At 41.5% G+C, this 27,464-nt stretch overlaps 1 protein-coding gene and 1 pseudogene across 2 annotated transcripts in view; both read right to left on the bottom strand.

Moving 5' to 3' along the window:
- Nucleotides 1–14,631, bottom strand: part of LOC308080842 (transmembrane protein 266-like) — a 68,896-nt pseudogene extending 54,265 nt beyond the window's left edge. The window contains exons 1-2 of the transcript in view: nt 14,549–14,631; nt 12,109–12,300 (exon numbers count right to left, since the gene is read on the bottom strand). The product of the transcript in view is annotated as a transmembrane protein 266-like (transcript). The remainder of the gene's footprint in view (nt 1–12,108; nt 12,301–14,548) is intronic.
- Nucleotides 1–27,464, bottom strand: part of tpma (alpha-tropomyosin) — a gene marked incomplete at its 5' end in the record, with an annotated part of 303,129 nt that overhangs the window by 207,775 nt on the left and 67,890 nt on the right. The window lies entirely within an intron of this gene.

Genomic DNA, 27,464 nt, shown 5'->3' with positions numbered 1-27,464 from the left:
GGTCGGGACCCATTTTTGGGTCGCGAGTAAATATCCCTTTTGTATCCAATTTTTTTTTTAATTATTATTATTTCAAAAGACTTTCAAATGATTCCCCCCAAAATCAATCAAGGAAATTTCGTAAAAAAATGTTTTAAGAAGTAGAGAAAATAGCCGATTTACAAGCTCACAAGTTGTAGATCGGCTATTTTCACTAGTTCGTGTCCATAGTTTGGGTCTCAAGCTAAAAAGTTTGGGAAACAATGATCTACAGGCTTGCAACGCATCACATCCGCATCGTGTGGGTGCTTCAAACCTTCCAACCTCTCCTACGGTTACTGTGATGAACCATAGTCGTTCCTGACGGTGCCTCTTGTGCCTGTGGTTATGGTGCATTGTAATGAATAGACTCATGAGATGCGGCCTGCCGTATCTCAGTGGTTACTGAACTATGTGTGGGGGGCTGCGACTGTGGGGTTGGGGGGTTCTCAAAATCTACTCTTCTCCCTGTGTGATGTTTGTCTGTTTGTTATAATTTTTAATGCTGTGATACTTAACCTCCCTTTTTTCTCTTTTTTTTCTGGCGTTTATTTTGTGTACGTCTACAAAGAAAAGGAAGCAAGCAAGGAGAGAATGAAGGGAGGAAGGTGGGGAGAGAGGGAGGGAGGAAATAGGACATAATCAGTGGTGAAGGTCTAATGAGGGATGACAGACAGGCTGGTGTAAACAGACATATGAAATGAACCATTATTATAAGAGGATTGCATAACGATCACTACACTGAGTCATCCTGAGTGCTCATTTAACTCAGAGTGTACAAATTGAACCAAATTACACATGTTACTGTTGGCAGGGAGGTAAAGAAATATTATTACTTTTGAACAGAGTAATGAGTAATCAATTACTTTTCTTATCTTTTGTAAAAAGCCCAACACTGACTGCCAACAAAACGTCATCATGACACTGTGACGGCTTGGAGAGTTTTCTCTTGATTACTACCTGTTCCGTTCGAACTACTACAACACACACACACACACACACACACACACACACACACACACACACACACACACACACACACACACACACACACAGCACTGATAGTTGGGATGAGTAAATGCAGCAGACACATTTCACGCACAGTATGTGCAAATGTAGCTGCTGTATGACCAAAAAAAACATCCCAAAGGACACATGGAAAGTTCTCTGACTGAACTGGTCTGACAAACGTTTGTCAGACCTGGAGAGATGAGAAGAAACCCCTTCAAAAAGTCCAAGGCTGCTATACAGCAGCGGCACCATCACTTCTGCACTCCTCAGTCTCAATGAAGCGTCACTGTGTTGATAGAGCACCTACACTGTGACTGTGACATTCTCAATTTCCAGAGCAGACACACTCTCACACACACACACTTGCTCTTTGCCAAACATCGCTGCCACGCGAGCCTCGCCGCCCCCAGTGCACACTACGGCCCTTCTCCTCGGGGAGTCAATGAAACTCCTAATGCCTAACTTATGCTCAGAAAATAGCCGACCTACAAGCTCACAACGTGTCGCATCCGCGACGCGTTGTGAGCTTGTAGGTCGGCTATTTTAAACGCGCGACACCGCTGTGCGACGAAGTCGTAATCAGGCTTAATACGGGCTGTGGGAGGAAAGGCAATCCACTCTCCCCGGGAGAGTCAGTGGAGCAGGCGACAGATTCCTCTCCCTGATACGTTATCATTTTGATGGCTGTGGATTGAACTCACCGCGGCCCGTCTCTATTTCTCCCGACTTCAGTTCTTCATTCCACACATCCATAAAAAAAGAAAGCGTAATTTCCCTTGCCCCATTTCCCTAAAGGTGAGTTCAGCGATTGCTCCTTCTTGCCAGACGCACAGAACTCAGGAAACGCCAGGTTTCATGCTGCCGCTCTGTAAAGCCAATGCAGACGCGAGGCTGCAGCGATGTTTGCGCGTTATTGCGACATTCCGTAATCAAACACAGTAGCGATTCCTATAACGAGAGGGACGTTATGGAAAGCGAGAGCGCCACAGTAGTTTACTGGGAATCGCTCATGCACACGGTGAACAACCGCAGTGAAACATGAAGTTATAGTGCAAGGGGCCAGTAGTGGAAAGTATCTGTACTTGATGATTTTTAGGTACTTCCATTTTTCAATATGACATCATAGATCAACTCCTTTACATCTCAGAAACAAATATTGTACTTTTTCTCCATTACAATTATTTGACGATTACTTTGCAGATTTCAATTATTTTGCATCAGTAAGCCTAATAAATCAGGTAATAAGATTTCACAGTTTTTTAGAAGTCTGCATCTGCACCTAGAATCACAGTTACTGTATAACAGGTGTATGGTAAAGTCTACTAGAAACTTGTACTGCAATAACAGTATTGTATCGGTCGATACTGGCTTATTCTTGATTCTTGATTTGTCCTTAATTGGTAATCGGATATCGGCGAAAATGTCAATATTGTGCATCCCTATTTGCCAGCAATGTTTTTTGGAGACACACATTCACCTACCAGTTCCTGCAAATTGACTTAAGCCTTCTGACTGACAAAATTGGAGCAGTCGAGCTAAGGCAGCATTTTGGTTTTTACACTCGGTAGCAGTGGCGGAACAACTGAAAGCCGGGCCGGGAGGCACAGCACAGTGATCAGGCCCCCCCTGCGCACCCGCGCGCCGAAAACCCGCATTTTTTTGCGGGTTTTCGGCGGATTCGGTCACTTTTTGGGGGGCTTTTTGTCACTTTATTTCGGTTCTAGGGTTAGGGTAGGGTTAGGTTAGGGTTATGTTGTTTAATTCTTATTTTTGCCTGATTTTACAGATTTATTATCTGACGGCACGGGCCCGCGAGGGTCGCGGGCCGGGAGGCGGCCGCCTCCCTGGCCTCCCCGGACGCTCCGCCACTGCTCGGTAGCCCTCCATGTTACATACCAACGCTCATTTAAAAGTTTCCAATGAAAGCCCAAATGCACGGCTTGGTTAACTTAACGTAAATTAATGTGGGGTTATTAGCGTACCAATTAATATGTAGTGGAGATGTAACAAGATACAGCGTATCTGCGGCTCACGCTCGCTGGCTTTAAATGGAATCTCATTAAAGCTAAAGGACAGAATGATGAGTTTTACAACTGGTGCTGGCAGGGTTTTTACAGGCAGACATTTTGTACTAATGACTGTGGTTAATGTGAAATAGTGACCTGTCGCATTAAACGCAGCCAGGATGAATGGAACCCACTGGTAAAATAACCTTCACTCCACTGATACATCTATTGTTTAAAGAGTCTTCTTCAACTTGGTCATCACCAGCAGGGGTGTTTCTAGGCAACCTAGGCGAATGCCTGGGGGGGTGAAAAAGAGGAAATATTAGGATAGCTGGGAGGGAATTCATGAGGATTGTGCACATGGTGTTAGGTATGGGCATAAGGTGTTCAGTGGTCGGTGTGCAATGAATCCAATATTAGACGGGCCAGTACATGGTTGAACCCCCAAATAATTCATATTATAGATCTTCCACCACCGGTGCGGGACTTCGACAAGGAATGAGATAAATGGGGCTTGTCGTGTACAGGGTTTGGCCGTGACAACGTGCCGCGTGGCGTCAGTGTCACCGTTGGCCACCGTTGACGGTGTGTCTGTGGAATCCCATCTGTTCTGGCGAGCTGAGGGGACCCAATGGACTGAGGCCTGATTTGGTGTCAAACGGAGCACTTGGACGACGAGGCGGCTCGTCGTGTCTCTGTGTGTGTGTGTGCATATCAGAAGGTTAATGTACTGTAAGTATACATTTAGCTGCATATGTGTGCACAAACTGTTTAAGCAAGATAGTTTAACTGTGTGCATGTCTGTGTGTGACTGTGTGCATGCATTGCGTGCTTGCATGCATTGGTGCGTGCATGCATGCGAACACGTGTGCGTGTGTTTGTGTGTGCGTGTGTGTGTGTGCGTGCGTGAGTGCGTGCTTGTATACATGTGCGTGTGTGCGAGTGCGCATGCATGTGTGTGTGTGCACGTGCACGTGCATGCGTGTGTGCATGTTGGATCCTGGTCTTAGGCTTATGGTGTTTGTGTATGTCCAACTGCGAGCTCACAGTCACACGTTTGAGTCACTACGGCTGGACAGGATGGCTTGGACGGCCAAGTTTGAACAGGAAAAAATACAAACTGCTAATATTGTGACTAATCATAAGGACATCTGTAAAAATGACCTCATACACTGTCCATATGCTAGACCTGCACTGCATGACCTCATATACTATCCATATGCCAGACCAGCACTGCTTGTATCCATGCTGAATCTGATAAACAAGCACTGCGTTTTGCTCTGTACACTGCTATATTTACCGACTGATGCTATATTTGCTAGTGACTGACCAAGATATGGCTATCAGACATGTCTTGGTCAATTGTTCTCATGATATTTTGTTTCTTGATTTGTTTTTCTTGACCACAAATGTTAATCATGTTAATTAGTTAGTTAGCATGCTGTTTAGACCGACATGTACTGTAGTGTTGATTTTGACAGCAAATTTTGATTTACCGGTAGTTTTAGTCATAGTCTTTTGAATAAAATTCCATTAAGATTTAGTCATATTTTAATCATCTGAAATGTTTTAGTTTTTGTCTAATTTCAGTCGACAAAATATCATAAGATTATAGTCGACTAAATCTACAGTTGATTTAGTCGACTAAAATGTATTTTGGGGGTGCGTTGATGGCGTCGTAATGCCTGATTTTACACTTGGTTGCATGCTGACAATAGCCGATCTACAAGCTCACAACGCGTCGCAGCGCGACGCGTTGTGAGCTTGTAGATCTGATATTTTCAGCATGCACACCCTAGCGCAACCAAGCATAAAATGACTTGTCTTTTAGTTCTACTGGATCTCTTCTCCACTAGTCCCTCTCTAACATTTTAGTCTAGTTTTTATTTGTTGACAACATTGTCAATATATTTAGTCTTAGTTTTAGTCATCATAGCTTAGTTTTTATTTAGTTTTTATTTAGTTTTCGTCAGTGAAAAAAGGTAGTCGACGAACATTTTTCGTCATAGTTTTAGTCGACGAAATCAACACTGCCGACATGCTAGGTTCATTGTATACCACGTATCCTATAGTTTCAAATGTACAAAATGTTATTTAGATAGCATGTTATTTAAACATTTTCTAGGTTTATTGTTTACCTGGCTGGTATCCTATACAGTAGTTTCAAATGTACAAAATATTATTTAGATAGCATGTTGTTTAGACAGATGCATTGTTTACTTGGTATCCTCGTTTCGTGAGGTACCACATTGTTCTCTCTGCACTCTATTTATGCGATTATTTCCCTTGTTTATTGTTAGTTGCCCTGGATAAAAGTGTCTGCTAAATGCCTAAATTGCACCGCACACTGAGAATGTCATATTATTCATACCGCAGGCAGCTGTATCCTTTTGAATTATGTGAAAACACACATTTCTAAAACCGTACACGATTTATTCCATCTTATTTTTGCCGACACACTGAGTGCTGCAGTGACCTTCAAAGTTGCAGGAACCATCGTGATTCTCAGGCACCTACACAGTGAAATCCTCAGTGTTCATTTAACCATTTGTAACTCTGAAAGTGCATCATTTTTTACTGGGTAATATCTGCCAAAGAATCTCACAGTGGGAGCTGTTTCTAGATGACGTATTATAACTAAACGAAAATAGTGCTAAATAGCACCAAAAGTGTCTCTTTGGATCATAATCACATGGGAACCTCTTTTGGTGCTACTGTATAGTACCTACTGTATCTTAAAGGTGCTACATAGAACCTTTGTCAAATGGTGCTATAGTATAGAACCATTAGAGGTGTCTAAACTAAACTGAAGAACCAGTAAAACCTCTAAGGAACCATACAGAGGCTGAACAGGTTCTTTGTACGACAGTGGTGCTATATTATAGAACCGCAACCACCCTTAGAACCACTGAAGAACCAGCAATTTGCATGCATGTGTGTATTTTCCAATCAATCTCCTGTAAGGAAGCTACTTCAGGAGTTTATGCAGTCATATATGATTAATAGCTCCATTTGAATTATGGGAACACACATTTCTAAAACCGTACACGTTTCTTTTTTGAGAGGGGATATTTTACACCATTACATTTTTGCCGTAAACTTAGACAAACTGAGTGGTGTTGCAGTGACCTTCAAAGTTGCAGGGACCATGGTGATTCTCAGGCACATAATGTAGACAGTGAAACATCCATTTGTAACTCTGAAAGTGTGCAAATGACCGCTGTGGTTATAGATGTAATAATAAGTGCTAAATCAGAACTTGTAGAAGTTTTAGGGCTGAGCAGAGTGTTTCACAGTTGGTGATTGATTATGATGACATAGCACATGCTGTATTATTGGGGTGTGTGCAGGCAGGGTGTCAGCTGTGAGAAAGGCTGTTTTTATTTTTCCTTGAGTAAAAGTAGCAATACCACAATGTTGAAATACTCTGCTACAAGTAAAAGTACTGTATTAAAAATGTTACTTGAGTAAAAGTATTGGCATCAAAATAATACTTAAAGTACCAAAGTAAATAGTGCAGAATGCCCCATTTCACACTGCTGATCTACAAGCTCTCAAGCTTGTAGATCGGTTATTTTTGAAAATTTGTATAAAGTATTAAATAGAGCTTAATTGGTCAGTGTATGTTTTTTTATTAATAATCTAAATCGGTAAAAGTAACTAGTACTAAACTAAAGCAGTCAAATAATTGTAGTGGAGTAGTACAATATCTGGCTCAGAGATGTAGGGGAGTAAGTATAAAGTATTGAAAGATTGAAAAACTCAGGCAAAGTAAAATTACCTCAAAATTGTACTTAAGTACAGTACTTGAGTAGCACCACTGGCTGTAATTGTCCCACAGAGAGGGAGAGAGGACGGCAGGCGGATATTCAGAGTGACGTGATTAATTGATTGTGATTAACATATGGATGCTGGACAAGCCAGGGGGTGTCATCCAATGATAAATGGACATCATGTAGAATTGGGGTGACAGCGGGTCAAGGGCTTAAGGAGACACTTAATAGTCGACTGATGGTTATCATGTATAATATGGGACATTTGTGCATGCGTGTGCGTGTCTAAGCGTGTGTCTACAAACTGTAGACACTACTCTATACAGCATACGTCTCACATCTACTCCTATACACAACTCATTTAACTTATTTAAATAATATCAAGTTATATTTTAGTCACTCCAGCCACCTTAGTTTCTCTCAAACCAAAGCAAAACGCCTATGGATCAAACTGTCTCATATTTATTCTAATCCTAACTTGCCTGGGTTTTATTTGTCAAAATAAATTGAAAATAAGGCCTTAATGACTTTCAACCTGGCGTCCATGTGTTGGCAAGTCAGGTGAACATTTTCGAAACATAAAAAATAAAACATAAAAAAAGCGAATCTACAAGCTTGCTTGCTTTGCCTGATTTTACCGATTTTTTATCAAATACTTTATTATAACAAATAAAATTACATGTTTTCTTTTTTTTTCAAAAATAAACTGAGGGGGCACAATTTGAAAGTGAGGGTGCCAGGCCCCCTCAGGCACCCCCGTGGCGCCGGGCCTGCGATGCAACGTGCTGTGACATTGTAGATCAGCTATTGAGCGCACTGGCCCATACAAACTAATAGGCGAGTGCGCTCCCGGTGCGCATTTCCGAACGCACCCTACCAAGTATAAGTGTGGTGGTTCTCTAATCTGATTGGCTCTAGTCTTGGGGAAATCTAAATGAATTGAACAGCGGAGAAAACCAGTGCTAACAAACCCACTGCTTTGAAAACCAATCCTGATCCCATTCCAATATCAAGGACCACCCTAAAGTCTTTGCATTGGTTCTGTGAAGCTGTTATCCTATCCTGTATAACAATTGCCTAATGGGTGGGCGGTGGGTGGGCGGGAGGGCGGACCGCTGCCCTTGGGGGGCCCCGACAAGGGCATGATGTCAGATACCGTCAGCATTAATGTCAGACAACAGAAACAGTCCCCGCTGCGAATCGAATATAGGCATATCGGTCGGATCGGCGGTGCGATGTTATGGTTACTGTGGCCACGTTGAATAACTTAGAACTCTGGTCGTTATGGTTACTACTATATAATTGCCTAATGGATACACAGCAGCCCCATCAATGCACATAATGGAGATGCACATACAGTATTATGGAGTCAAACGCACGGATCGGCGGTGCAACGTAGGTGTGAGGGCCGCGTAGCTGCCCCGAACTCTAGATGTTTTTTAATTTAATTTAATGTATTAATCGTTTCCACACAGTTTTAACCCATTCATTGATAGATAGGTATCACCAGATGTATCAGTAGGCAGAGATCTCTGATCATCTGGTGAAACTAGATGAGGTCCCATCCCCACGTCTACAGGCAGGATTCTGCAGTAACTCATAAAGCATCAAGCAAAGATTGAGTCAAGTTACTTGCAACTTATTTTTTATTATGCACAGCGAAGCAGTTCCACTTGATTCCACAATTATTTCCACATCACATTGTCTCAATGTTCTTTTTTTTTTGGGGGGGGGGGGTTCTCCAGGTGCACAAAGTACAGTAGAAAATGTTCCCTTTCAGATTCATTTTTTCATAGTCACACTTGTTCAGTGAGTATGAATATTTCAAGGTGTTACTTGAAATATTATTTGTCCAAAAGCTACATGTAGCACCAGCGGAGATGTGAACAGCATGAATTAATTAAATCACAGTCACTTTCCGTTCACTATGAGAGAAACACCCTGAATCAGTTTAATTAATTAAAATCCCAGTTGGCTGCATGCCATCATATCTCACACAATCACTTATTGTTTCTTGGTAGTTCACAAGTGCTCTAAGTCTAAGGATGTCCTCGCACATAAAAAATAAAAAAAAGTGGGTCCCCAACAGGCTGCTAAGCCTTTGCAGCGCTATCAAATTGGGGTGCAACAGTTACTCAAACTCAATGATTTAACTGATAGTGAAAAAAAATGATTTTAACACCTAATCTGCCAGAATTATTTCAGATGTTTTGCTGTAGACTGCCAGAGATTTTTCATTGAAAGAAAAAGTACTCAGGAGCCGAGATACAGAATTTTTAAGTTTTAAGTTAACAAGGAAGTGGATAGGAGTTTAAATCTTCGATAAATCATTTTTTATTTTTTTTTCCTTTTATTTTTATAGACGCAGATCTGCGTCTTTGGCAGCCAGGCGAGGGATTAAATAGAACGCAGATATGCGTCTTTGGCAGCCAATGTGTTAAGAACAAAACAAAAAAAAGAAAGAAAAACAAACAAAGTAGTAGCGGAAGTAAATCTGGTGTTAACTGACTAAAAACGCCTGCCTAATGAAAAGGAAAAACCCTCTACAGGAACGGCATGTTGTTAGGATTCTGTGCATCCTATGCAATCTACACGGTTCACCACATAAGACAAGAGAGACTGCATATGTTGGCTGTCATTAGTCAAAATTGCACGTTGTCATTAGAATATTGCTGACACTGCCACATGAGGGACACAACAGCACATCCACAGTCACAGGTTTGGCTCAAGATAGTTTGCAATCCCTGCGCTGTCGAGATATTTTGTCAGTGCCTGTGTGAAACGAGGCAAATGCACTGTCCGAATGCATATCTCTATTTACAAATACTTACGAAAACATTTCCACAAATAGCAAAAAATCAGATCTACAAGCTCACAATATGTCGCAATGTGAGCTTATAGATCAGTTATTGCCACAAAAAAAAAATAGGGCTCAAGCACTAAATGAAGGACAAATACATAAAATGATCAATACACAGATTTATAGGATGTGCTGTGACAGAGCAGTTAATTTTCTCAACAATAAGTATGTGCTGATATACTGTACAAGAAAGAATACAGTGACTCTGGGAGCTACTGGCGATAAAATATGATTCAGTTCACACCTCCTGTTGAGGCCCATTTATACTGTACAGATACTTCTGAACGTTCTCTCCGTTTAATCTATGTTTGAGCACTTTTTCTGAAAAATAAAACATACCTAAATGGTACACTATCCAAAATGCTTCACAATGAGCATTACATTCACCCATTTACACCATCGACTGTGGAGGAGACCAGGTAAGGCACCAACCAGCTCATCAGGTGCAGTTAGGGGTTCCGTGTCTTGCTCAAGGACACTTCAGCACTAATGTAGGCGGGGATCGAACCGGGAACCTTACGATTCCCAAGAGGCCGCTCTACCGCTTTGAGATAGATATCGTCTCTGTCGAATGGAGACCTCATATGAAAAACAGCAAAAGTAGCAGATCTACAAGCTCAAAACGCGTCACTTGCAGATCTGCTACTTTTGATACTTTTGTGTGACGCTTTAGTGTGATCAAGTACATTCATTTACAAAAAAAACGTGAGAGATAAGAGGTTTCTGACCGACAGCAACGATACACTTTCAAAACAGGAGTATAAATGGAGCTTTGGTGTGTGTGACAACCCCGTAGAACCATAGAAACACGTACCGACCATTTCTTCAATTTATGTTTATTAAATGCCTGGCAACAGTGGTCTAGCACAGTGACATTATTAGATGCATTCAAGTCTCCGACCCAGTAATGGTGAATAATTTAATAGGCTCATATCTGGCCCTATCGAGCAAGAGAGGAAACTAGATTTATTAGGCCTTGTAGTTATGTGAAGTGCATTTATTTATGGCCGTGGATGCACTCACCATGTCTGAGTAACCCACCCTTCATTTAAAAACGATTTACTGCTATGATGCTTCCGTCGGCTCAGAGAAACAGTAAGGAAAGTTTGCTTATAATTTTATACGGTATATAGTCTACTGTATGATTTAGATATGTGATAACGTAAAGGGTATATGAAAATCTAAAAGAAAAAGAAAACAATGCATTTGTAGGAGTGCGGTTTAGGAAAGGACGGAGATGATGCTCATCTTTGAAGAGCCAAGAGGAACACCGTTTATTTTCAGACCAAAAATTATAACAACAACTGTCGCACAGACAATTACGTGGAGGTGTGTATTCACAGTCTTAAAGGTAACATTACACATAAAGGGAAAACCCTTGTAAACATGTAAACATGTCTTATTAACTGTCCTTTGTGTGTATATCTACCATACATTCGTTCACCAAGCTGTGTGGGATCGAAGTATTGCTTTCCCCCCCAATACATCATTATGATTGTGAAATAATCGTTTTAATACTTTTTGCAAATATCAAATTCCTCACAATGTTATGTCCCATCTGCTTATCCTGTTACTGATATTTTCAAAATGCCGTTTCATCTGGACTTGAAGTGAAAGACATTTTGATTTCTTTGTTGATTTGAAAAAACAAACAGCAAAACACAGCAGTCGCAAACCCGCTACCAAGTCAAGTCATACAGAAGAAAGGACTCATGCCATCTTCTTCACCTGAATTTTATTTTGTTTATTGGAAACGTTATGGTACGCAGATTATTAAAATAAATAAATATTAAATATGTAAAATAACCAGATGAAGGTCTGCTCACCGAAACATTGTTGCAAATTAATATTTCTGTTTGCAACAAGTGAAGAAGATAGTGTGCATGGAGTCCTTTCCTGCTCATTAGTCGACCCATGTTCTTCTCCGATTCACTAGTCGGTCTGTAGGTTTGCTTCCTTATATTACCCTAAAAAGCTTTGTCTCGCTTTTGTACCGTCTCTGTCGGGTGGAAAGCGCATTAAGACCAAAACTGTTACTTTTCAAAATGAGCAAAAGTGGCAGATCAACAAGCTCGAAACTCGTCACTTCGCACCGCGTTTCGAGCTTGCCGATTTATTTATTTGCCTTTGTCTGCCTTTATTTGATAGAATACGTGAGTAGACTGACAGGAAATGGGGAGAGAGATATGGGGAGTGACCCGCAGCAAAGGTCGTCGGGAACTGGACTTGAACTTAGCAGCCTAGGTGCCCGGACCGTTACGCCAGCCATCCGGGCCCAGATCTGCTACTTTTGATGCTTTTGTGTGACGCTGTAGTATTATCAAGTGCTCAAGTTCATTTACGGAAAAAAACACAAAAAGTAAAAATATGGAGATAAGAGATTTCTGCCCGCCAGCAACAATAGGTGTAAATGTATGACGTCCAGCGGTGGCTCACTCACCCCTCTCTGTTCTCCTCGTCGTCGGCGTTGGAGAGCAGCTGGGATCCGGCCAGGGACAGGTCCAGCGCTGCCAGAGGAAGGTCTCTGTAGCCAAAACTCACCAGCTGCACCGGCACCGACCTGGCATACGCCTTCTCCTCTACCGGCTGAGAGATGATCTCCAGGTCCGATACCCCCACCTGCTCCACCTCTCTGGATACACACACACACACACACACACACACACACACACACACACACACACACACACACACACACACACACACACACACACACACACACACACACACACAAGGAAACAAAGCAAGGTGCATCCATGAGAACCTAGCATCCTAGTGAACCTAGCATACCAGTGAACCTAGCATCCCTGAAAACCTAGCATCCCTGAAAACCTAGCATCCTTGTGAACTTAGCATGCCTGAAAACCTAGCATCCCTAGTGAACCTAGTGTCCCTGAGAACCTAGCATCCCAGTGAACCTAGCATCCCAGTGAACCTAGTGTCCCTGAGAGAACATATCCCAGTGAAGCTAGTGTCCCTGAGAACCTAGCATAACCTAGCATCCCCAGTGAACCTAGCATCCCAGTGAACCAAGCATGTGTAGGAGAATTCAAGAAAAAGACAATGTGAGGACAAATGTCCTGGCTGAATCTCACAAGAGAAATTCAAACATTCAGGTTGGGGTTATAGGCATTCAGAGGTCAACGTTATGCCTGATTTATACGGCACTTAGTTGCATGCCGATGTCACACACAACATAACAGCATCTACACAGTCACAACGCGTTGCAGTGCGATGGGTTGTGAGCTTGTAGATTAGTTAAATTGCCAACCTAAAATGACGATGTCCTCACAAATAGTCATACGTGTGTGTGTGTGTGTGTGTGTGTGTGTGTGTGTGTGTGTGTGTGTGTCTGTGTGTGTGCGCGTGTGTGCGTGTGTGTGTGTGTGTGTGTGTGTGTGGGGGTGTGTGTGTGTGTGTGTGTGTGTGTGTGTGTGTGTGTGTCGTGGTGTATTTTTGGAGCAGAGCAGATGCTGGTTGTATGATGTGTGTTGTGACGTCGCACCACGCCTCTCCCTCCCTTTGTCAGCTGAGTAGACCTGCAATCCGCCACCCCACCCCCCTCCCCTTCCCTTGATTAATATCAGTGGTTCTCAAACTTTTTCGTGTCAAAATTATATGTATTTGGCCGCGGACCCCCCAATCTCAAAATATTTAGTTCCAGGGACCCCCAGAAGCAAAGATTTAAGTTACAAATGTTCACTTTAAAATAATAAAATCAGATATTTGCACAAATTACAAGCTCATAGCGCAGCACTCGGTGCCACGTTATGAGCTTGTATATCTGCTATTTTTGAATAGCCAAAGTATAAAATAATGGTTAAAGTGGTTAAAATCTAAAATGACAGATGCTTTTCCTGGTCTTAATGGGTTAACTTAGGGGCTGCCCATTGGTCCAAGTGTGTGTCAGGTGTGGACCGAGGCAGGTCAACACCAGTAATACTTTATTTAGGGCTCCAGGGCGCACCTGTTTTCAGCTCACATGCACCCAACAATCTGTCCAGTACAACTAAACACTTTCATTGGTTGCACGAGTGCACCACATCACCACATCTAGCCAGTGGTGGAAAAAGTACTCAAATTCTTTACCTAAGTAAAAGTACCGATACTGCAGTATAGAAATACTCTGTTACAAGTAAAAGTCCAGAATTAAAAATTTACTTGAGTAAAAGTACAAACGTATTGGCATCAAAATGTACTTAAAGTACCAAAAGTACTAAAATGTTTGAAAATAGCAGATTTACAAGCTCACAACGCGTCGCGATGCGAAGCGTTGTGAGCTTGTAGATCTGCTATTTTCAAATAGCCTAGGTATAAAATAGGGCTAAAGTGGTTATTGTATGTTTTATAATGTAATAATTTATATCTGCCAAGTAACTAGTAACTAAAGTGTTAAAATAATTGTAGTGGAGTAAACGTATAATATTAGCCTCTGAGATGTAGTGGAGTAGAAGTAAAAGTATTGGAAATTGGAAATACTCAAGTAAAGTACAATTACCTCAAAATTGCACTTAAGTACAGCACTTAAGTAAATGTACGTAGTTACTTTCCACCACTGCATCTAGCAGGTCTGTCTATGTGTGTGTGTGTGTGTGTGTGTGTGTGTGTGTGTGTGTGTGTGTGTGTGTGTGTGTGTGTGTGTGTGTGTGTGTGTGTGTGTGTGTGTGTGGGTGGGGGGGTGCACCGAAATTATATGCTGGTGAATCTCCGTATATGAAAAGGTTTTAGCAGTTTAGTGCATCAGTGCAACCAACTAAAAAATTTGTCGGGAGCCCATTTAATAATAAACAAAGGCTTACGTGATGGTAAAGGCAGAACATCCAACACAGACCAAGAACACGACACATCACAAGGATGAGGATGTGGCAGTGAGTCAGCACAATGAGCCCAGGAGCTGATCAGTGACCCGGCTGATCCCTGGGAACTCCAGGCATGGGGACGGATTAACCCCCGCGCCGATCATCTTTTAGGGGTGCGCTACCCACAACGGGCAGTCAGGTGGGCACAGCACACACACACACACACTGCTCAGGTTTGAGTGGGTCAAGAAAGCACACTGTGGACATTTTGTTGTCGTACAGGGTTTACAGTCTGTAACCTAAACTAAGTACAGTATGTGCATGTATTTGCATGTAATAATAATAACCTTAACTTGTCAAGGCCTCAAACCCAACCCCTGGGTTTGAGAACCTCAGCTGTAAATACAGAGAACGTGAGGAGGGGCCCCACTGATTTGATATTTGATTAACCTATACATTTCATTTTAGAAAATTGTCTATGGCCTCGCGGCCCAGTTACCCCGAAGGGCCCCTGAGAGTCAAGGGCCCCTGGGCCCCGGGCCAGCTTTGGGAGTGTGCTGCGTTTGTGTACCGGAAGTTGAGAGCTGGTTAAGTCCCGGGAAAGACGCACTGTGATTGGCCAGTAGTCACTTTGAGTGGCAGTTGGGGCAAACGCAGTCAGTGGGGCAAACGCAGTCCCCACCAATATTATTTACGATTCTGTGCCTATCGGTACATAATTCGGACGGCGCTTAGTCGACTAGCAGACCATCGGCCGGTCGTCGCGGGCACTCGCGCCTGGAGGCGCTCGGGTGCGATTCCTCGGCCTCAAGGTCTGCTGAGTCGGCGCGCCTCGGTCATGGTCCAAAACTATACTTTTTTTTTTTTTTTACTTAATTTTTATCCCACGATTTTGTAACCCTATATTTTACACCCAGTGCCAATTGTCTATGTAATCCTGGGCACTACATTCCCTCTGCCAACCTAGGGAGGCCAGGGCCGAGCTCATGCCTGTCAGGAGCAAAAACTATACTTTATCGGCGAAAAAAAGTAGTTGAGGATTGAAAAGGTTTTCTCCTAAGCGGGAGTCGATCCCAGACTCCCGGTGGAAGAGGATTGGGAGTTTAATGATTAGCGAGGTGCGCCACTGAGGCCGGTACTGAGATTAGGTATTTGGGCTGTTCTATTGTAGAAGAAAGAAGTCCCCGCCCGTGCCCCCGCCCAAAAGGGGGAATTCAGGGCGAGGCTCCCCAAAGACCGTGCACTTACATATATCGCGGGCCCCGGCCCCACTGGCCCAATGGAGATGAGAATGGAATGTGGGAGTGGTCAGAGTGAAGACACAGAAACAGGGGCAGAAAGAGAGACAGACCAAAGCTAAATCCTCCAAATCTCCTCACCTCCAGATTGTTCACATCCTAAAATATTAAATTGCTTTTGGAGGAGCCATGAGCGAGGAGGAGACAGGAGGCTCCCCAAACCACTTTGAACGAGGATCAGGGAGGATACATCAAGTCTGTCCTTCATGTCTCCTTTGCAGCAGTTTTTTGTTTTTTAGTTTATACCTGTACATGTTTTCCTTTTCTTCCGGAGGGAAGCAAACATGCGAGCTAGAGGCAAAAAAACAAGCAGCATCTTGATAAGATAAGACGTGTCATGAATGCAACAGATTCTGCAGATAAGGGCGATTACCGTTGTACATTAATGCTAGCTGTCAAATCAGCCGTCAAAAGTGACAAGCTGTTGTTCACCTACTTCAATTAAGTAAATGGCAGCAGTATCGTTGCATTACTTCTCAGACAGTGACTTCCACCACAGATTGTTGAGTTCTGACACTTTCACAGGCATTGTTCTGGAAGCAAGGCTCATTTAGTGAAAGTTGTGGCGGGGCACAGCATTGAAAGTTTGGCAACACCATGCTTTTCCAACACCATGCTTTGCCTGCCGCCTGTCCACAGGACAATATATAAAGATAACTATAAGGATAATGATGTGAGCATCCACACTGATGAACGATAAGGTTCTGTAAACATGTTGAACGTGAGTGACTCATTACGGTAAATTTGTATGATCTTTGATTGGCTGCCAGTGTTTCGTTCGTTAAATCGCTCTGAGAGGGGGATCCCAATTATATCACTCTCCACTGTCGTACTTATAGTTGTGGTGTGGACTGCGCCGTCCCCTTGATTTAGAGTCTAAAAGCAACCCTTGGAGCGGTGGATCTCAAATGGGCGTACATGTACTGCTAGTGGTACATGGAGGTACTATGGGGTACGTAAGAGAAAGTATACAATGGTATATGAATGTTTATGTGAACCGCGGATCTATAAAGTGTAAACCAAATTAAATCAAACACTTGAATTACTTACATTGACACATTAATGGAACAAATTTACATCTTACTGAAGTGTTATGGCAACATTTAAAGTACATCTGCTCGGGAGGGACTAAATGCAACTCTTTCAATCCATTTCCATTTTTTAGATTGTATTATATATTCTGCTAAATGTGGGTTATCATTCATTCATATAATCATGCTAGCTATAAACAATTTTAAAGGATTTTACATTTTTGTGAAATTTTGAACCTATTATAACATGTCCAAAATAAGGTTTGATATTTGTTAATCGATTATTTTATTAAATTATATATATATATTATTTTTTTATTTTTTTAATCGATTAACTTGATTACTTCGATTAATTGTTGCACACATTATCCAAAATGTCTTGCTCAAGAGAACAGCGTCCTGTCCTTCTTTGCCTCTTCCTCAGGATGATGAAGATAAACACACACACACAGACCCTGGTGACCTTCACCTATCAGAGGAGATAGACGTCCTGTCTGAAACATCAGCTGGATGGCAGGAGAGACACATCTGTCTGTCTGAAATCATTTGTTTACTCTCTCTCTCACTCGCTCTTTCTGTCTGTCTGTTTGTCTGTCTGTCTGTCTGACTCTCTCTATGACTTTGTCTGTCTCACTCTCTCTGTCTCTCTCTTTCTTGCTCTGTCTGTCTGTCTGTCTGTCTGTCTGTCTGTCTGGCTCTCTCACTCTCTCTCTCTCTCTCTGTTGCCTCTCTATCTCTCACACTCCACCCTATCCATCAGTGAAAACACCTCAATTACAAAGTACAGAGATAGGTCCAATGCCAAAGTTCCTCTGATGCCATCAGGAGTGACAGAGCAGTTGGAGGTCATCATCATTCATCAGCGTGCATGTGCGTGCATGTGCGTGCACGCGCACATGCTTGCACGCGTGCGTTGTTGTGTGTTTATGGAGAGAGGCACCTACTACAGATATCTTCCGATCTGTATTCTAACTCACTGTAGCCGACTTTGGAGCAGAAGTCACACAGAAACTCACAGTGGTGGAAGAAGTACTCAGATTAAAAGTAGTAATACCACAATGTTAGTCGTATAAGTAAGCTGCTAGATGCATTTTTTTAATAGATAACATACAGCTTAATTGGTAATGGCATATGTTTTGTAATACTAATCTAAAGCGGCAAACTAACTTGCAACAAAAAAATATAACAATATCACTAAATGTGCCCAGGTTGAGCACTCATTCTGGGCACAGAAGTGAACAGTGGAATAACGTCCTTAACTAATGAAATATTACACTTGCTTAAGATCGCCATTAGATAATGGAAAGGACCAGGAATTAATGATCACTTCATGATGAATTGATCTGTGCATGAGTTCGTCATCATTAATTAAGTGTTATTTACACGTATGAATTTCCCCCCTCAAGTAAAGTGTTACCGAAAAAACCCGACCTGTCAAAGCAAAAAGTGGCGTGTGTGTGTGTGTGTGTGTGTGTGTGTGTGTGTGTGTGTGTGTGTGTGTGTGTGTGTGTGTGTGTGTGTGTGTGTGTGTGTGTGTGATGGAGCCATCTCTCTCTGGGAATAGTTTTCTCATTCAGCTCACTGCCTACGGAGATGAACCAAAGATGAGGAATTATGTCAGGAACTGCACTATCTCCGCGCCGTTTGACTGACATCTCTGTAGAGCTGACCTTTAGACTGAATCCAACTCCGCTTCAGCACCCATGAAATCCTGTCTGAGTGAGCATTCTGTTTAAGGGCTTAAACCACTTAAACCCTATATATTCTCAGTAAAACGGGTCCACCTAGAGTTACAACTGCACTCAGTCTGCCGTTGTTTCTTTCTAAACCAAATCTCATACCCCAGATATAGCTGATACAGCTTGTAGACGCCACCCCCCCCCTCCCCCCTATTAGGGGTAATGTTCCCCCCAGAATAGGGGAGGGGGGTGCCGGGGTTCAAGTGGTTAACCGCTGGCTTCCCTGAAGACGGCTCTGTGTTTTAAGATGAAACTAAAAAGGTCAAAAAGTTCGCCTCCAGCCATTTTTTGAGACTTTCCGCCCACTCTTCTCCTCCTCCTGTCTCTGCATCGCTGATAGGCATGTCTGTCTCCTATATCACCATCGCTGTGCTCTAAAAGTCAAAGTGGTGCATGATACCGCCATGTGCAGCAGTCAAGGTGTAACTGATCTTTTTTGGTTGCATATCGTTGCTGTCGGGCATTCGTAAATTAATGGCCTACTTCGTCTTGCTACAGTGTCACACAAAAGTAGCAAAAATATCTACGAGCTCAAAACGTGTCACGATGCCACACGTTTTGAGCTAGTAGACCTGGGGCCTGTTCCTCAAAAGGTGAATTAGAGCTAAAGCCTGGCTTTTCCACCTATCCTGGCTTAATTTAGCCAGGATTAGAGCTGAGTCGGTTCCTCAAAAGGTGAATTATCTTGAAGATTAGTTTAGCCAGTTCACCCTGGCTAAGTTTAGCCTTATCCGATTCCTCAAAAGAGAATTGAAGCAAGCCTAGCTTAGTTACCATGGCAATTTAGCTGTGAAGTTAGCCTGGTCAGGAGCAGGCTAACAGCCAAGCTTACTTAATCCAGTGCCTTGTTCTTCAAGTTTTTCCACAGTTAATTCAAAACATGTGTTTGTATATGGACTAATTTTAATGACCCTGCATTCAAATAAAATGAAATAAATACAAAAGATATAATCAAATTAATTACTGAAATAGTGTGTGACCATGAATCATAATCATAATTGTTTCACAATGACTCATGTGATATGTAATTGTCACTCTGTTATAGTTAACACTATAGTTCATCTTGTTGTTAGATGTTTGATAATATATTACATTTTTTTTTTAAATATTATAAAAAATGTCTGACACATACATACACACACATATACCCGTAACTAATAATTTATATATATATATATATATATATATATATATAAATTATTAGTTACGGGTTTAAAGGAGCCTCTTTGTAAGTCAATGAGGAGCATATTTTAAATTATCAATTTCTAGTCAATGGAGAAATTATTTTTTATTTCTTGTCCACCTTTGGAGTTACATCATGATGGCAAGGTAACTACATAACACAACCCAAACCTCTACCAAAGTGGTCTTGCAAATGTGGGGTTATTTATTGCGTGTCTCGTCCCCCGTCCCGTCCCCCCCGCTCATCCCGTCACGGCCCCCTGTCGCGGTCAACCCCCCCCCCCCCCCCCCCCCCCCCCGTCCCGTCCTGTCCCGTTGTGGCCCCCGTCGCAGTACACCCCCCCCCGTCCCGTTCCCGTTCGTCCCGTTCGTCCCGTTGCCCGTCCGTCTCAAACACACACACACACACACACACACACACACACACACACACACACACACACACACACACACACACACACACACACACACACACACACACTGTGTGTGCTTGCAATACTTTGTCATGCTTTCTCCCTGGATCTATTTATTGCGGTCGCGTTTCCTTTCTTGCTTAAATACATTTTACTTCCTTGTATGATTTCATGAGCTGCTGCAGTGCTGCTATTCAGCGGCCACAGAGAAGAACGCTGCTCTGGTTTTGGACTCCGTGATTGGTCAAGTTCAAGGAATCTGCGCTCGAGTTCATGGTCTTTTATAGAAATACGTCGCCGGCGAATCGCCGCCCATTCAGCCTGGCTTCATTATCCTGGCTGGACACAGCCTGGCTTGACAAGGTCTAGCTCGACAAAGTTGCTCCTTTTCAGCCTGGCTTGGCGTCTGAGGAACGGAATAAACGAGGCTTTTCGGACCCGAATTTGTCAAGCCTTGATTTGGCTTAAGGCCAGGCTTTTTTAATTCACCTTTTGAGGAACAGGCCCCTGCTATTTTTGCTTACTTTTGAATTTGAATGCTGAAAAGTCACTGTTTTGGACATAATTACTGTATATTTCCACTCGACAGAAACGATATATTAACTGAAAAAGAGGTCTCCTTCGGCAAACTCATATTTTGAATAAAGTTTTTCAAGGAACACAAAATCCTGATCTTTAGTTATACGTACATAAACATGTTATCAGCAAATAAATTTTAAAGATTATTCAAACTGTAATCTACACTGCCAGAATTCTGCCACCTACGATTGGGTCCTGACCCACAGGGTGTGTTTTTACCACTGATCTCTGTGGTTTCCAGTGCACCACTTCCACAATGATCAAAACATCTCTGTCTGGGTGGAAACCTCATATGTCCAAAAACTGTTACTTTTTTTCAGGATTCAAATTCAAAAATAGCAAAAATAGCAGATCGACAAGCTCAAAAGGCGTCGCTTCGCGCCTCGTTTCGAGCTTGCAGATCTGCTATTTTTGATACTTTTGTGTGTGACGCTGTAGTATGATAAAAAAAAAAAGAACACCAAAAGTTAAAGGGATATTTTACTTTCAAATAAAATAAACATTAAATTATTATTTTTTAATTAATGAAAAAAGTAATGAAAAAATCACGGCCCCCTCACGCATTAGGGTTGTGATTTTTCCATGACTTTTAGTCTCTGCCAGGCCGAAAGGCATGGCGAGAGTATGTTTTTCACCCAGTCTGTCCGTCCGTGTGTCTGTCCGTCTGTCCGTCCGTCCGTGTCATTCTTTTTGTCTATGTACAGCTAATCTCTGGCACCGTTGACCCGGTCACTGCGAAACTGTGCACACACACTCCCTGGATGCCAATTCAGATTGGCCTGTTTTAGCGCCACCAGGAGGCTGATTTGTGCAAAACATTTTTTTTTATATTACTCCTACAGATTCTGTCCAAAAATCACACAAATCGGTACACAGTATCTCTATAGTCATGTGATCAACACAGATCTGTCCGATTTTTCATATTCAATCCTAATTGGCTAACATTGGCTTCCAAAGTTTGCAGGATAGGTCAGTTTTGAACAAAATGCCTTAAATCAAGAACGCAGCGTGCAATTTCCGTGAAATTTTGCACGCACATTCCCACTAGGCCGAGGAAGAAATGCTATAGCGCCACCAGCAGTCCTAATTTAGCAAAACACATTTTTGGAACAAAATGCCTCAAATCATGAATGCAGTGTCCGATTGCCTTTAAAGGCCTAAGAAGAAATGGCACCCTTTTCACATTGGCCTATTATAATGCCACCAGGAGGCCACAATAACCTACCTGACCTGGCGGAGACCTGTGCTCCGAGGAGCACTTTTTTTAGTTTCATTTATTTTTTATTATTTTCTTCTATGTTTATTTTATTTTCTATGTTTATTTTATTTGAAAGTATTATTATCCCTTTAAGAAATAAGAGGTTTCTGCCCTACAGCGACAAAGACGGAGCACATAACCACTCGTGACAAAGCCAAGCTGTCCAGAGCCCTCCTCCCCCAGACCCACCACTGCTCTCCTGCATGCAGAGATGGAGCACAGAGCCCTGGATGCACGCCAGCACAACAACCACTGATCAGCCTATGTGTTTTAACACTGGTGGAAAATGTACTGCAGTGGTGTGTTCTACTGTGCTACGCTAAATATCGTAGTATGACGTACAGAACTTTTTTGAAAAAGAAGCGTAGCCCTGGCCTCTACTAACCATTTATGACCACACGCATGTCGAGCATATCGTATGTCCTCCGAAAAAACCTTGAACACACCACTGATGTACTCCCAACACCACAAAGTAGAAATACTCTGTAAAAGGCCTACAGTATATTAAAAATTTGACTTGAGTAAAATAACAAAATAATTGGCATCAACATATACTTAAAGTACCAAAAGTTTAAAAAAACGTTCATTTTTTAAGTAAAAGAAAGTTTAAGTTATACAAATATCGGATTTACAAGCTCACAACGCAACGCAGTACGACACGTTGTGAGCTTGTAGATCGTCTATTTCCGAATAGATGAAGTATTTTTCAAAACATTTTAGTAGAGTAAAAAGCACAATATTTGCCGCTGAGATGTGGAATACAAGTGGAATACAAGTATAAAATTACTGTAAAATGAGCATACTCAAGTAAAGTCAAAGTACTTCAAAAGAGGTAGAGTAAATGTACTGTCGATGGAGCAAGGCCTGGCTGCATGCCAGCGGAACAACCACTGATCCAGCCCATGTGTTTTAATAAGGAAAAAAACTGAAAGTAAATGTATGCAGAGGTTGTATAAGTCATGTACCATAATTATGCCTCAGCTTTGATTGAACACAGAATCTCTGTAAATGTTCTGTTAATTCAGATTAATACAAAACATACATGTAACCAAGTGTCTAGTATGTTTTACTTTGGTACTGTAAGTTGAGGAAAAAACTTTTGTAGTTTTACAGGCCTTTTACTTGTAACAGAATAGTTTTATATTGTGATAAATCTGAGCACTTCTTCCACCCCTGGTTTTAGCAAGGAACATAACAAAATAAATTAGGTACACATATGTAGAGGTTCTACAAGTCACATAATCATATGCATAAGCTTGGATTGAATACTTATTTTCTGATAGGAGACCCCATGCTGGGAGTATAAATGAAATGGGATATTGTCTGGCACAAGCCAGCCCAACATCATTGGTATACATATACAGTATTTATCATATAAAGTGTCCATAACAAAGCAGGACTCCTCTCGGTCACACGGTCGATATGAAAAGCATTACATGAGATGAATCACAACGGTATGTTAAATATCACCGCAGTCGGGAGGAAAACGTATGTCCAAAACTGATACTTCATTTCAGTTAAACATTTATGAAACCTACAGAGTACAGACACACTGAACCACGTTCAACCTGCTTTGAACCTGCTTTTTTTGGTTAAAACAAAAATGTCAACGCTATATATCCTGATAGTAATCATTGTTGTAGAGTGTTTGTTCAGTAACAGGGGTCTCCTCATCTCTCAAGCAAATACATTTTCAGGTGGGTTGCCAATTTCAGCCAATCAGGAGAGCGTACCCATTTGTTAGCTTCAATTGTATAGTGTTCCAGTTCCAACATTGCCTGCTAACTTATTTGTGTCATCATTTCCAATTTCACCATTATTTTGTATCCTGTATGGGTTCTCTCTACTGATTGGATCAAATTGGTACACCAACCTGAAAATGCATTTTCTGTTTACTAAAGAGCTGCAACAAGCTGTTACTGAACAAACACTCCATAGCAATGATTGATCAGAATATATAGAGCTATTTAACACTTGTAAAACATAACAAAAATAAAACTTCCCCAGCAAGCACAGTCAGGACCCGGACGAATCAGTGACGTCTCGATTGGGGCTAGATCCAGTCAAACCAAGACTAGTCAGATCTGGCCCAGAATATCACCTGATTTCAACCAAAATAATTCCTGACCACGAAAATGGACGTCCTGGATGAATCAGAGAGAGTACTGTTGTATATCCATATAATGGTTGGATATGACACCATTTATAATAAGGAGACAGAGAGACCAGGTCGGGTTGCACTGTAGCTTCACTTTAGTGTAAACAAGGACTGCAGGTACAGGGAAGTACATTCAAGACAGAGGGGGGCATGACGGTAGCTGAGCAGGGACAAAACTAGGGCTGTCAATACACAACAAGTACGATCGAGGCCAGATCAAGTCAAATCATAACTAGTCAGATCTGGCCCAGAATATAACCTTATTTCAACTAACATAAATCCCACAGACAGAATACTTTGCCACTGAAAACTACTCATAATGAAATTGTAATATTGGTCAAATCACATATGTTTCAATCCTGGTCTGTTATTATTGAAAATCTGATAATTTGACAGTCTTACTAGCCTTAGGCCTACTAGTCAGTTGTGATTCTGGTAGGTTTTGTGATGACAGGGTATAGACTGTTGCTGAACATTGAATCGACGAAATCAGTTATTTTTCTCTTGCCATGTGGATTAAGCAGGTCCACTTTGCACTTGCACTTTGTTATTATTAAGGCTGCCAAACATATTGTCTAGTTAGTGTGGTTGCCCAAATGGGCAACCAGACTATAGTACTCTACCGACTTTATTATTATTCTAGATAAACTTTTTTCTTGCACGCTATTTCTCCCACAGTTTATTTTTCCCAATTTCGTGCCATATGTCAAATTGACCGGCTTCACCGGGACCAGACTGCTTGTACTTTGCTAAGAGATTGGTTACATAGTTTAATTGATATTGATTTATTAGTGCATTAAATGTCCCCATCCACTTTAATGGGAAAATGAAAAAACTCAAATTCAAGTATTTCTTTCTCAGAAACCGTAAGGGCTAGAGTTAAAAGACTTTGAGGGGAGGTTCATAGTTTATTGTCAAATTATTGATAACATAATTACACCAGTCGGCCACATGGTGGCGCTATAACAGCCCACTTTACCTTTTGGCCTATAACTTTTGAACCGTAGGTCGTAGAATGAAAGAAATCTTTTCCCCTGGATTTCTTGGGTCATGACGCAACTCCCTATATAGGCCACGCCCATTTGCGTCTGGATAGATTTTCCGCCATTTTGAATTTTCTTCAAAACACACTTTTAGCTCCTCCTCCCACATATTTTATACAAATTTCACAAAAATCGGTACACATAATCTCTGGACCCTAGCGATAAACACATCCAAACGGCATTTTGATAGTCCATACCGTTCGTCCGTAATTGGCTTCCAAAGTTGGCAGGAGGGGCCCGTTTTACCAAAAATGCCAAAAATCACGAACGAAACGTCCGGTCAATCCCAAATTTGAATCACATGTCGAGGGTGGTTTACTCAAGGAATCCCCAAAAGCATTTCCACTTTGATCCATAGGGGGTGCCACAAATGCGCAAAACGTAACCGTTTGATGCAAAAAAATGATTTTTGAGGGGATCAATCCTCTCAAAATGAAACGCGAGTGATCTTAGGAGTGACATGACGATGTCATTGGCCCGCTACATTTGTGGGAGGGGCCTGTTTCTTTAGTGGGAGGGGCCTATTTCCTCAAATCTAAACGGCACGTGTCACGAACGCAGGATCCGATCGGCACCGAATTCGAATCGCACGTCGCGCGGCCTCCGACGGTAATCCTCCCGGCGACCCGCGACCGGCGTTAGCGCAACCACACTTTGCAATTGTAGAATTGCAATGCAGAATTGCAGAATTGCGATGCGTCTAGTTTGTTGTTGAAAGTGTCTAGGCATGATCCAGGTGTCCTATATACACAACTTATAACCATATTTTTACATTTGTCCAAAACTATTTCAACTGTAAGGCATTCCATAATATTATCTATGTTATATGTAATATTTTGTACCACGCTACTTCTTAAGGCTGTATCCACATACAAGGCAACTCCTCCTCCTGTTCTGAACAGTTCGTACCCCTCTAAATCCACATTGCATTCATTCTCATCATTCAGCCAGGTTTCAGAGACCGCGATGACATTGAATTTGTTGAATTGGGCCAGATATTTCTTAATTTTACGGAAGTTTCTATTCAGACTTCTACTGTTAAAATGTATAATTGAAAATGTACCATTCATTTCGACTTTACTAAATTGATCATCAGTATAGTAATGGCAGTTGTAATTTTGTTATTATAAAAAATATTTTCCGGATCTAAATCATAGCCAATCTCGTATGGCTTATGATCAGTGTGTTCAAAGTTTTTGAAATCATAATGTTCATACTGTTGACTATTTGTACTGCTTACATAAACATTGGCACCATCAACAAGTTCATCGTCATCAACGTCCATGTACGGGAACTGAAGATTCTCATCAACTGTCATAGATGGAGGTGCAAGTGCTCAGATATACATACTTTATGTGAGTCCCTGTCAGTGCAGTCCAAAAAAGAGATAGGACAAAGAGTCCTCTCATCATGCAAGCCAGAAACAAGAATCATGCAATGTTTATCAAAAATAATAATCCAAAAATCCATTTCGACTAAACAGCCAGATAGGACAGCCATGCAATGTCTTTCAAAACATATATAAAAATTAATGGATACTAAATAATCCAGTTCCACTAGGCAAGCCAAAAAAAGGAGACATGCAGTGTCTATAATAAATAAGGTCAATATAAATACAAAAGATGCAGAAAAAAAACAAAAAAGCCAAAAATCAAGGCAAAGGAGAAGGCCATTTAGAACAGTTAGCATGCAGGAGAGAGAATAGTTAAATACAAATATAGTAATCATAATGATCCATGCCGATTCCATGCTGCTTCCATGCAAAAAGGGAAAAGATAAGATAAGATAAGATAAGAGTGCTTCATACATCCCTAGGTATGTGCAGAAACCGGTTTATAACTTCATGGTACAGAAAGTACATGACTCTCTCTCTCTCTCTTTCTCTCTCTCTCTCTCTCTCTCTCTCTATTCCAGGAGATAATAAAACACCTTTCTATCTACTCAGATAACGCCCAATACAAATTAATATTAATATATAATAGTTTTGTATTAAATGTTCTAGCCTTGACGACCATGCAGTCTTATGCAAACGTTAAAATGTAAATTAGATAGCATTTTATTTACAGTGTGTGTATAGTTTCAATGTACATAATGTATTTATTTTTTTGATATTATTATAATGTTTAGACTGATGATAGGTTATTGGTTTATCTATGATCCTAGATTACTGAGTTTATCTTGCTTACTGTAAATCACGTCTGCTAAATGCCAAAATTGTAAATTGTAATTTGGCTTTTGTAATTTACACGGTGTCCTAGTTATTTGTGTTTGTGAAATAGCCTTATTTATTATTAAA

The sequence above is a fragment of the Gymnoscopelus braueri genome, assembly GCF_963280865.1.
Source record: "Gymnoscopelus braueri genome assembly, chromosome: 1".
Lineage (NCBI taxonomy): Eukaryota > Metazoa > Chordata > Actinopteri > Myctophiformes > Myctophidae > Gymnoscopelus > Gymnoscopelus braueri.
Note: the sequence above shows the minus strand (reverse complement) of the source record. Positions and strands in the feature narration are given on the sequence as shown.